The following is a 13420-nucleotide window of genomic DNA, read 5'->3' on the forward strand; positions in this document are numbered from 1 at the left end:
GGTAGAGTTACAAGGACGGTTCTGCCGATGGTTCTCCCCTCCCCCGGCCTATTTGGCAGCCCTAATATTTTGGTCATCATCTCTTCTGAGTAAGATGGGATCTCACCCCTATTACTCAGAGGTAGGGTAGTGCACGGATATCCGGCTCAGGTAAGAAGAAAACACGTCCCAGCGGCTATGGCGGGACAAATTCTCCTACTTCGCTAACCGAATACCCGAGCCAATATATTGTAGTTAGTCAAATTAGATAGTAGACTCTCACGAATAAAGACACTTCGCCTTAGGTATAACCATCATCGCCATCCCGATCCTTGGACATCCCTTCCCGGAGTCTAGACACTACCGTCGTCATAGCTCTTTCGTGAGAACCACCGTCATTCTATACTCTCTCTTCGGGCGTGATCATCACTACCGCCGTTATCACCCCTTGGCGAGAGCGACAGTCATTTAATACTCTCTCTTCGGGCGTGATCATCACTACCGCCGCTATCACCCCTTGGCTAGAGCCACCGTCATTCACCGCCGCCATTACCATATGAGCCACCGTTAGCTAGTACTCTGTCTCTCTCTGTGGAGAACCGCCGTCCTTGGATCGTAATATTCTCAGCGAAACTACCTAGGAAACATCTCTCTCTCTCTACTGGATTCAAAGTTGTGGATATTCTAGCCTGAGAGCCGCGTGTGCGTGTGTATTCGAAATCAAAACACTAATTTACTGTGTATTTATTTAGGTGGGGTAGAGGGACCTCCACCCGCCTCTGGATTGACTGAGCATACATTAGTCTTTAGCCAAACCCACCTCATAATATACAAGTGCGTGTGGGTATTATGGGTGCATATACTTGTAGGTTTGTATGCAAAATAGTATTGGGTGCACCGGTAAAATAAACTATAGGAAAAGCGACAAAAATTTGGCAAAGTTCGTTGCTATGGGCTTATTATAAATATATTTTATGTAATATATGTGTAAAAGGGTGAACTGGGCAGCGGAGAATTTCACGCTGGAATAATATGTAGCTTGGTTAATGTTACCGAACTAAATGGGTATATACACATATTACATATATACCTATATATTTGTATCTATAAGTAGATATTTGGCGCAAAGAACTTTTGGAGTATATAGAACCGGGCAGTGGAATTTTCCGTTGCTACGGGAATAAAATTTTATTGATTAGCTGTTTTTTGAAAAAAAAAAAATTCTAAGGGATTTGTATGGGACTGTACCTTTTGGTACCAGTGGGTAAGCAAATGTAAAATTTCTGCCGTTAAGGCTTTCTGATGATGGTTATATAACCAGGGTCCGGATCTTTAGATCGGAGGGGTATATGAATTGGGGAATTTTAGATATTGGGTAACAAGAGTAGGTACTTACTCAGATATTTTTATGTAAAAGTAGTTTTAAAAAGTATGTAGTTTGTGTTCCTTTATTGTAATCTCCTTGCCGATTATCGAATATTAAAAGCAAATAAAAACTGCGCGACGGCGGGCGGGCGATTATAAACGGCGAACGGGCACGATCGGTACGTGCAAACTAGCAGTTTAATGTAAACTAACTTATGTGAGTGAGCGCGGTGGTGGAGGTGGACTGACTTAGTCCGAAAACTAGATCATGTCTTCAACACTGTAGTATGGAATCTTACATTTGAGTCCAGGTAGAGAACCACAAGTTATTAATTAAATTTTTTCAACTTAAGTAATAGCATTTTTTACTTTATATTAAATTCCATCTTGTGCTGAGTACGATAATTCCTAGTTATCAACATGAGCTCAAGGTGCACACGAGGCTACGCGTCATAGACGCGTACAAGATATTTCATATAGCTACAATTTCTCTAGGCCTCAAGATATGCACACGAAGCTACTTTCGAGCATCGCTACAAAAAGCAAATAATCATTGAAAAAAATAAAAAAGTAAATTTCTTCAGCTATATCCGTCCCCGAAACCAAAGGAAAATAGGTATTAAACGTTGTTTGCATCCCCGTGCCTTTGTAAATTATGAAAGGCAATTTTAAACCACCGCGAACTAGATACAAGAGTGATTTCTAGTTTCCAACACTCTTAGCCTTTTAAACGCTTCAACAATGTCTAACCAAGCTGTTGTGGTGTTTAATACTCTTTTTCGCTTTGGTAATATACCTTTCACGCACTTTTATTAACTAAAGTAACATTTTTTAACTAATTACACAAATTTGCATACAAAAAAATGTAAACAAACATCTTGTTCTTCCGAGCTGACACCTCGTATGCAGCTCTCCATTCAAATACATGTGTTCGGCATCAAAGCATACAAATTCCGCCTGCAGCGTCTATGACGCGTAGCCTCGTGTGCACCTTGCCTTAAGGTACTCAAGCCCAAAAGCTTGTCGTCGGCCGCATAAGCTCAGCTTAAACTTCAGTTAAAGTAGATTAAAAAACTGCAAATTAAATTTAAGCGTAGTTTAACTGGCAAACTGAGTTGAAATTGTACTGAAAAACCAGGCCTTAAAATTAAAATTTAAGGGCTGTCGAGTAGAAAAAATATTTTAAATAACGGATGCCCAAGTGCATATGTCTGAAAATGTTACGTAGTACAGAGGGTATGATGTCAAGGATTTTCCAGAAGAGACCAAATCAATTGATCCAGGGGCTGGATAATTTATATTGATTGAAAACTGATTTTAACACAAAATGTATACTTTAAATTTTCATGCGATTCTGTAAGGTATTGTGCACGCTGTTTTGCTGAATGAAGCTGCAGTTACCCACCGACATGTGTAACGTACGTTTACGTGTGCCGTACGTACACACATTTGAGCGAAAATGTGAGCGTAGTGGCAACGAAAAAAATGTTGCCATTGACCTGTTTGAATTCATGCTTATGGAAACATCACCTTTTTCTATTTAAATTTTTGATGTTGTAAAAGGTTGGAATTGATATTAAATAAGTATAAATAGATTACATATTTATAATTTACATAATTATTTCGAATTATTTTCACAATTTTTCAAACTTTAATTAGGTGTTTTTCCATAAAACTGCAAACGGTCAAAAATTAGCGCACAAAAGTTTATTAGGTAACTCTGTCTAGTGAGAGAGCGATTAGCTGACACGCTCTTACGGAAAAAATCAAAATTGTTTTGATTTCTACATTCCAGGCTATGTACGTACGTGCGTTGCACGTGGGTGAGTTTTCGTTTACATTGCACATTCATAAGATAGGCCGTGTCAGCTGAAAGGTTTTTTGTACGTACGTTCGTGGGTAACTGCAGCTTGAGAAAATGCAAGCAAAAAATATTGCGTATAAGTTTTGCATGTCACAATAGTGTATACTGGCAGTCAAGAGAACTCACGAAGTTTTTGTTAGTGAGTTTTCTTGTTCCTGTGAATTGTTATGGATTACGCATTTTCTATGGGAGCAGCAAGGAAGGCAGTCTACATGATCTAGTGGTGCTCTGTGGCTAGTCATGTCGGCTGAGCGGGGTTCTTGCCACCCTTCCGTTCTGCCACCTTCAAAACCATGGCCACCGACGCACCTATTTTTTGGTGGCCCCTTACCTGCATTCCCTGTGTGCCTTCTAAATAATCAGAAACCTCAGCATTCCCATTTATATTTACAAATTTATTTGAAATTCATTATAGTTGAAAACGTAGTTAAAAAATATATACTTAACAGTATTAGGCAAAGTTTTATATTAACTAAGGGTCAATCTTATAAAATCAACATCAAAAAAAAACTGCCTCATCCTTGATAGTTACTTGGACTCTATATCTTCTTCACGTCTCATTAGTGAATAAAAGGCTTAATCAAAAAAAAGGGGTCAAAAAGGAGTAACCCGAGAAAATTTAATAATCTGTTCTGATGTTGACTTGGTAAGACAACCGTTCTGATATAATCGTAGTCGATTGCCACAACTATGTGTAGGCAGGGCAATAAATACAATACAACTAAGCCTATACTAAGGCTTATTCAAAATTATGATAAGGAAACCCTAAGGCAAAGGAAATTTTTCAATTTTATGTACTACCCAATATGTAGTACGTAGTAAGATACATTTGTTACTTTCTAATTTTATCCAATAGATACTACATTAATTAATAGATACTAGCTTATTTTATCTTACTTGACTCTATTGTAATCTATGGCTTTTTTGAAGACTTAGCTAATTTTAAGGCAAGTGCCTTTATCTTACTTAGCTTAATTCAGTGTAGCGTATTTCTATTTAATTCCATTTTATTTTATTTCAGATTAATTTACTTGGATTGGTTTGCGTTTATGCCGTTGCCGCAAAACAGGTCACCAAAGCTAACTAATCGGTTGTACTTGCAACCTTTGTTTATCCCTTTATGAGGCATGAGATAAAAAAAATTTAATAAAGTATGAATATTGGTCTTATCGTATACCGTATTCTTACTGACGATTTATAGCTTGCTCAGTCACCTGCTTCATTATTACATTTACCCCTATGCTGGAGGAAAATAACGTATATTCTAAGAAATTCAATGCTTAGACTCAGAGCAAAACAAAGATCTTTGTCCCACTATTCAGAGTTAGGCTTTCGACAATACCTGAGGTAAGTTTAGGCGAGTCTTATAGCTAAACCGGAAGTACTTGTCTGTGCAGCTAAAATGTAAGGGCATATTCTTAAATTTCATAAATGGTAATAATAGAAGAGATTCATAAAAGATCACCTATCGCAACAAAATTAACTTGAATCAGCATAAAATGCAGTAATTATTAACTAATCGCTCCCTGCTTATGAGAGTTTGTTCGGCTTTAACAATATCTTCTTCCAACATTTACTAAATTGCCAAGACGGTCTTGAAATCTGCTAATCCCTACCAGTTTTACAGCACAATCAATGACCTCAGCGGAATAGAGTTCGTGCTAAGGGCTTTGAATTTCTAAATCTATCGCAAACGAGCTTTACCAGGATAGGCTTGGAAGGTTTTATAGTCCGCTTACATCACATAAGCTGGATACCAAAATATAAACGTAATCTTTCATGCATCGCTATTTAAAATATATGTTTTCTATAAAGAATGCCGTATATAATTACCAATTCGCTTATAATAAAAACTAATAAATTTTCACATTCTTAGTTGTCCGTATTACGGAACGAACTCACCGCTTGTTTCGAACGTCGTTGTTGTAGTTGGTACTATACTGTCATTGCCGGTAATTTGTCACAGCTGGGTGGTTGCAGCAGGCCTATATATGGCGGTCCTGCTGGTTGTTGTTACTAAAGCTGGTGGCATTAGCGCCCGTGGTTGTGGCGCGCGGTTTTGGAGTGCGATATTGTTATCGTGACCGCCTGTTTGGTGGTTGCGCGCGACTAATGGTGGTGGTTATTGGCGCGATTACGTTGGCGCCGTTTATGGTATTAGTTGTTGCGCCTTTGGTTGGCGCAGCCGATGGGATTGCGGTTGTGGTTGCGCGGTCGAGGTGGTTGTTGTGGGCACTGGCGACGTGGTTGGCGCAGTTGGTGGTGGTTGCGCTCGTGGCTGTTGCGTCGCAAGGGTGGTGGTTGCGCTATGCCCACTGAAAGAGCGTGCTTGATGATAACGTTGTTCCACTGTGACCAATGTGCTAAAATCTGTCTTATTTGTAGTCACCTTAGTAAGGATGTTTGGCGTTCTTGCACATTCACTGCTGCATTGCAAGGCATACGATCCTATTTATGTGTAAGTGTGATAGTTACAATTGATACTTTAAAGTTCACTTCAGTTCTTGTATCGAACAAATTTCGGTGAGTGGGATTTGCTGAATAAGTATTTTTTTTTTCATTTAATTGTATATTCCGATCAGTTCTCTTTTTAAAATAAAATTTATCAATAACAGGTTTTTCTGATCTAAGTCCAGCGTGCAAATAAAACTAAATTATTCCACTATTATCCCAACGTTTCGCTAATCTTTGTTAGCATCTTCAGGGGGCATTTATTTTAAAAAATCCCTGCCACAAACAAAAGTTAAAATTACAAGATAGTTAAATGAGTAAAAATTTTTAACAAGAAACACTTACACTATTGGATTTCGTATCGAAAACATGAACATAAAACAACAAAAGCATTAGTCACTTAAACATATACATACATGAATAAACTATGATCAGTACCATCTAACCATCATGGTAGTCTTGTCAATACTAAATATTCTTATTTTTATATTTGTAAACATGCTATGTAGGCGGCAGCAATGTTTTCTGTATCCTCGCGTTTGTTCATTGTCTTTTCTCGTCTTTCCATTATTCTCAGGCTTTCCAATGTGTATCTTGTTGTTATTCTCTTTTCTTTGTCTATAATTTTCGCATTTTTAAAATCAGCTGTATGACCACTTGTCAACATATGCTGTGATAACGCTGTGCTGGTCTTTTGTTTTTTTATGTCAGCTTTATGTTCTCCCAGTCTAACAGCTAAGGCTCGCTTTGTTGTGCCAATATATATTTGATCACATTTTTCATGTTCTCTTCCTTTGCATTTTGACTCGTATATAACGTTGTTTTGTTGTTGAGGCTGTTTAGGATGTTTTGTTTTTGTATATATTGTAGAGACGGTGTGGTTTGATTTGTAAGCAAGGGTTGTGTGTTGTGTTGGTGCTATATTGTGATGAATATTTTCTGTCAACTTTGGAATGTATGTAACGCTGTAGAATTTCTTTTGTGTTTGTACTTCAGTACTTGCTCATTTATCGGGTTGGTTGTTGCTTTTCATGGTCTCCTGGTCTATAAGTTCGCGTATTAAATTTATCGGGTAATTGTTTTTTCTTAGGATTCTATATATTTTGTCTTTATTAGCGTCGTGGAATTTTTCGTGGCTTATGGTCAGTATCTTGTGTATTAAATTTTTGGCTGTATTGATCTTATATTTTATGGGTTGTGATGATAAATAATTTATTAGTCGTCCAGAAGAAGTAGGTTTTGTATGCCAGTTAAGTAGAAGATTTTGATTTTCCCTGTGAATGCATGCGTCAAGAAATGGTATTTTGGAGTTTACTTCAATTTCCATAGTAAATTTTAATTTGTCATGTTATTTATTTAAATTTTCAAGAATTGTGTTGGCATCGTTGCGTTTAATTACAGCGAAAATGTCGTCCACATATTTGCATATAAATTTTATTTCTATATTGTGTTCATGCTTTAGCTTTAGAATCGTATTGTCCAATACGTCATCCATGACGATGTCCGCAATGGTGGGAGAAATTGGATTGCCCATGGGCATACCAAAGGTTTGTGTATACAAATCGCCATCAAATATAAAATAGTTGTTTTCCTTTATGCAGAAGTCTAACATATCTTGAAATTTTGTTTTAGGAATATTAGAAATGGCTTTTATTTTGTCCCATTTGTTCGAAATTATTTTAGAAGCTAACGTCGTTGGTATGTTTGTAAATAAAGATACGACGTCAAAAGACACTAAAATATCTTCGCCACATACACATATTTCAGACAACCTATCTTTGAGGTTAAAAGAGTTTTTAATATTATATTTATCCGAAATTAATATCTTTAGAATCTCTCCAATGTATTTGGATAATTTGTAACAGGGGGCCATGAATGAGCACATAATAGGACGCAACGGAACTTCTGGCTTATGAATTTTTGGCAACCCGTAAATTCTCGGTGCTGCTGCCGCTGAACATGTAAGTTGTTGCTTTTCCTTGATGTTTATGTGTTTATTTTTATACAGATCATCTACTATTTTGTTGTTTTTCTTTTGGAGAGTCTTTGTCGGGTCGTTTCTTGCTTTTCTGTATGTGTTTTTGTCTTCAATAAGTTGTTTCATTTTATCTATGTACTCACTTTTATACATTGCCACAGTTTTGTTACCTTTGTCCGCGTCAGTTATAATTATTTTGTTTTTGTATACTTTGGTAAAAGATTTTGCTTGGTATATACGAGATAAAATGCAAAGGAAGAGAACATGAAAAATGCGATCAAATATATATTGGCACAACAAAGCGAGCCTTAGCTGTTAGACTGGGAGAACATAAAGCTGACATAAAAAAACAAAAGACCAGCACAGCGTTATCACAGCATATGTTGACAAGTGGTCATACAGCTGATTTTAAAAATTCGAAAATTATAGACAAAGAAAAGAGAATAACAACAAGATACACATTGGAAAGCCTGAGAATAATGGAAAGACGAGAAAAGACAATGAACAAACGCGAGGACACAGAAAACATTGCTGCCGCCTACATAGCATGTTTACAAATATAAAAATAAGAATATTTAGTATTGACAAGACTACCTTGATGGTTAGATGGTACTGATCATAGTTTATTCATGTATGTATATGTTTAAGTGACTAATGCTTTTGTGTTTTTATGTTCATGTTTTCGATACGAAATCCAATAGTGTAAGTGTTTCTTGTTAAAAATTTTTACTCATTTAACTATCTTGTAATTTTAACTTTTGTTTGTGGCAGGGATTTTTTAAAATAAATGCCCCCTGAAGATGCTAACAAAGATTAGCGAAACGTTGGGATAATAGTGGAATAATTTAGTTTTATTTGCACGCTGGACTTAGATCAGAAAAGCCTGTTATTGATAAATTTTATTTTTTTTTTCTTTTTGTGTATGACCGGACGAGATTATTTTAACGCTTACAAGTGTTTGGTTCGGAGCCAAACATGTAATTTCCCTTAATAATTTCATTATAACATTTTTCCTTCCCGACCACCACGCTTGCACGACTCACTCTTTCTTTTTTTTTTCCTTCTGTGTATGACCGCACGGAATTATTTTTAATGCTTACAAGTGGTTTGGTCTAGAGCCAAACACATGTAATTTTTCTTAATAAGTTAATTATAAAATATTTCTTCCACGACCACCACGCTTGCACGACCACCATTTTTTTCTCTTTTTTTTTTTTTAATGGCCGCACACCCAATCGTATTGTCGAAAAAATGTTTCCCTTCCATTCAGCGATGGAAGAACGCAGTTATCTAACTGTGGCGGCGATTATCGATTCGTTCATTGTTATCGTTAGCTCATCCCTACAGCACTATACATGTCGCGTTCCGGTTGTCAAACCTTTGTATTGATGTTAGGTGAATGGAACGTAGAGAAGGCGTAAAACTTTGCAAACTTTTGTGTGTTGTGGGAACGTCGTGCGCTAAATTAGGTAAAATTTTACCACCACGACAGTGCATAATTGCCAATGCATCGGGTGCATTTTGTGTTTGCCATCTCCTTTTGACAATCTCTATGCCAGTACAATGAAACGAGTAAAATCAGCTGATGATTTGAGCCACCTACACCATTGAGCCAGGTGTTATTGAAAATTCATCAATGTCATGGGAATGTTTGGCGATGCCACCCTCACGAAACTAACAAAATTTTGTTTTAACCACCCCAGGCAGACATGAGTGAGGTGTGAATCCTAACCTTTTCCCTATCACTAGCCAACTGGTGCGTTCCAAGGATGAATCTCCCAAGTGGACCATAACAAACCTGCTTCGCTTTGAAGATCTGACGATGAAGCGAACAGGAAACCGGTTCATCTGTGGGAAGCCACTACCAGGAACCTTCGATGCCAGCAACGTGGGGCACGACTCACCCCTAAGATAAGCGAAGCTAGCCGGGCAACAAGGTCCATCAAAAAAAAATCAAGTTATGTCAATTGGTGAAGTAATTTTGTTTCTTAGTTTTAAAGGCTTTGCGGTAATTAGACATTTGTTATGGAGAGCTCGTCAAAACTCCGTATGGTTTTAGTTATTATCGCCCCCACAGAAAGGCATAAAAAATTATGGGTATAGACATTTTGATAAAGAGAACTCGTCCAAACTCCGTAAGGCTAGTCCAACCCAAGCGTGGACTGACAGGCTGTTCACGGTTCTCGGTGAGTAAGCGTGTGAACAACCTATGATATCATTGCTCGCCCAGACAGGGTAAAAAAAGTCCAATTGGTAGGTTTATAAAAAAAATCAATTTGAATTTAGCAAACGTTCTTGAGGGTTTATTGTGGACGAATATCCGAAGCGTGGAAGCGACCTATCAATTTCCCGTTAAAAGTGGTGGTTCTCTGCATGGGCTTAAGCCAAACGTATTTTGAAAGTTGGTCTAATACTATAAAAAGAAATTGATTTCGTCGCTTAGATCTCGGATAAGGCCCTAGAAAATCGCAGTATAATCGTTGAAACGGTCTCTCGGATGCAAAGGTATTCCCTATAGGTGGTCTCGACTGTTGATTAGTGGGTTTTACCGCTTTGCAAGTGTCACAACGCTAGACGTAGTCCCTGACGTCCTTAGCCTGCTGTGGCCAGAAGTACTTTTGCCGGACACGTTCTAAGGTTTTCTGCCACCCGCCATGGTAACTCCGGTTAGCGTCATGTGCTAATCTCACTGCTTCCTCAGTCAACCCTTTCGGCAACCACAAACGCCACAGCGAGTCTTCTTCCCCTTCCACCCCCTTACGAAATTGAACTCTTTTGAAAATTACACCGTCCACCACTCGTAGGTCCGGAAGAGACTCCTCGTTTCGGTGACGGTCCTAATCAAATCTAGATATTCGTTACTACTAAATTCGGGAGAGACTAAATATATTTCTCCGGGTGTGGTAGTGAAAGTCAACTCATCGGCATCAAACCGCGAGAGCGCATCGGGTACTACATTCAGGGAGCCTTTGCGATGTTCCATTTTAAAGTCGTATCTTTGTAACAGGAGCGACCATCTCGCCAGCCTCCCGCTCAAGTTCTTTTGCGTAATCAACCACTTGAGACTGGAGTGGTCCGTGATAATCCGAAACGGTAATCCTTCAACCAAGGGTCGGAAACGCTTCGCGCTGACTATGGCGGCGAGACATTCCAGCTCGGTTACTGTATAATTGCGCTGAGCATTATTCAGCTTTTTCGAAACGAACGTGATTGGATGCTCCGTGCCTTCATCATCGACCTGGAACAACACTCCGCCAACCCCTATTTTGGAAGCGTCGCATTGGATTACAAATTCTTTGGAAAAATCGGGTTGGGCCAAGACAGGAGCGGAACTCAAAGCTACTTTTAATTTTTCGAAGAAGGTAAGCTTGAACGGGCCTGATGACTTACGGAGACATTCGGTCAAGGGACCTGCCAAGTCAGCAAAATTGGTGATAAATTCCCTGTACCAATTCGCCATGCCCACAAACCTACGCACCTGCCGCTTCTATTTTCCCTGGATCCACTTTCAAGCACCTGCTGCCTATCAAGTACCCTAAGTATCGTATTTCCTTCTGACAAAATTTACTTTTCTTTACACTTTGCCACTTCCGCCAGCAATTCCAGGTGGTCCTCAAAGTTCGTACTGCATACCATCAGGTCGTCCAGGTAGACGAAGACATTCTCTCGCAGACGCAAAGGGATTGCCTTGTCCATTAGCCTACTCATAGTCTGCGGTCCATTGCACAGACCAAAGGGCATTACCTTGAAGTGGTACAGAGGCCTCCCCGGAACCGCGAATGCTGTTTTTTCCTTGGAGGACTCCGTCAATTTGATCTGGAAGAACGCGTCCTTCAGATCAATGCCACTAATAAAGTGCGTATCTTTCAGTCTGCTCAATAAGCCGTTAATATGAGGCAGCGGGTATGAGTCCGCGAGTTACCGCGTTGACCTTTCTGGAATCTATGCACAACCTAACTTTACCTGGTTTGCGGACCAGTACCACAGGACTACACCACGGAGAGTTCGATTCTTCTATAACTCAAAATTCGAGTAGCCTGTCTGTTTCGCTAAAAGCTTCGACTTGTCTCGGTGGCGACAGAGGGAAATGTTTACTTTTTATAGGAACAGCATCACCGGTGTCAATGTGATGCTCCACTAACTTTGTTTGCCCCAGACCTAACTTTTCAAAGGAAGGAAACGTCTCTATGACTTTTTGTAATTCTGTTCTCCGGGTTGGTGACAAATCATGGAGTTTAAGTTCTTCGTCCTTTTCGTCTCTAACCTCTATGCACTCTACGCTTGGGAATATTTCGGGAGCTAACGCAACTGCTCTCCAAAAATCAACCCCGAAGTAAGCTTCTTGGAGAACTGAAGGAACAAGGTAAAAACGAAAAACCTTTGTGGTATTCTTGAAGGTGACCGGTAGCGATACTGAGCCTAGGATTTGTTGCTTGTTGCCCCCCCGCGGTATATACGAATGCATGTAGGGGTTGATAATTGAAGCCGTCATCCTTTAAGAATTCTACACCATTCTTCCCCAAGATGGAGACGTTGGCTCCCGCGTCCAACAACCCTACAATAAAACTATCCTTGATTTTTGCCTTTACGAGAGGCCTCTCATCCTCTATGAGAGATAACGTGGTGGCTTGCAGCAATCTGCGCTCCTGTACTCTCCTGTGGTATCTTTTCCTGCATTTCAAAATATTTTCTGATACCGGGTGTTGTTCAAAAATGCCATTTTTTATTTGTTCGTACCTATGTTCCTTTTCTTCTAGACTTGGTGAAAAATGCGTTTGGCAAGCGGCATCCCTATGCTGGCGCTGCAGAATTATGGTCGGTTCGCCCATCGCGGAGGAGGACGTTTGACTCTCGGATTCAGAACTATTGGAATTATCCGTACTGTCAGGGAAGGTTATTACTACATTTGGGTATTATTTCGCCAGGGTACTACTGCGCCTCGGAAGCTCACCACCTCCATGCAACCCGGTGCCTGCGAGAGATCCCCCTCTGGTTCAGCGCGGGACGACGCCTCACGCACTGGCTGGTGTGGGAGCTACGCCGCCGAACGAGGTTCCCCCACCTTCTCGCTCGGGTACTGGTTTCCCTGCCTGCGATGGTCCCTAGGGCATTTAGGAGTAAGTACTCCCTTATACCCACATTTAAAGCAAAATGGATTCCTAATGGGTTCCTCACAGTAAATATAGGAATGCCTCATAGATTGACAATTCCAGCATTGGATTCCTGAATAGTCCGTTTTCCTGTTGCGTCGATACTCCAACGCCTCTATCTGCGGATCAGCTTCGCAGTCCTCGTCTTCCATCCTCATGACCGGGTTTATCGTGCGGGCTTCGTTCACGTGCCGTCCTGGGTAAGTGGCTCCCAACAGCTTGCTTTCTTTCAGCACTTGTTCACCACTGCGTGCTACATGGCGTAGATCATGAAGGGTTCTCACTTCCGCGTTGAAGAGCATCAGCTTGAGGTTACTGTTGACGTTCCTTTTTATGATGTCAATTAGTAAAATCTCTGACATGGGTTCTCTTAAGCGCGCGTTCAAGGAGAATATGTCCGTGTGGAACACGTCATAGCACTCACTCAGCTTCTGCTTCCGCATGGAGATCTCCATCATGATCTCGTGGTCATTTCTTAGAGTACCGAACTCTCTCTTTAGGGAATAGCACAAAAAGGCATATGTCGCATTTGGGTTTTGTTTCGTGAACAGCCAGTACCACTCTTCGGCCCGCCCAGCAAGGAATAGGTGGAAACTAGCCATTATTTGGTCGTCAATGCACTGCGTACGTTGA

This window comes from Eurosta solidaginis, chromosome 2 (assembly GCF_040869045.1).
Source record: "Eurosta solidaginis isolate ZX-2024a chromosome 2, ASM4086904v1, whole genome shotgun sequence".
Lineage (NCBI taxonomy): Eukaryota > Metazoa > Arthropoda > Insecta > Diptera > Tephritidae > Eurosta > Eurosta solidaginis.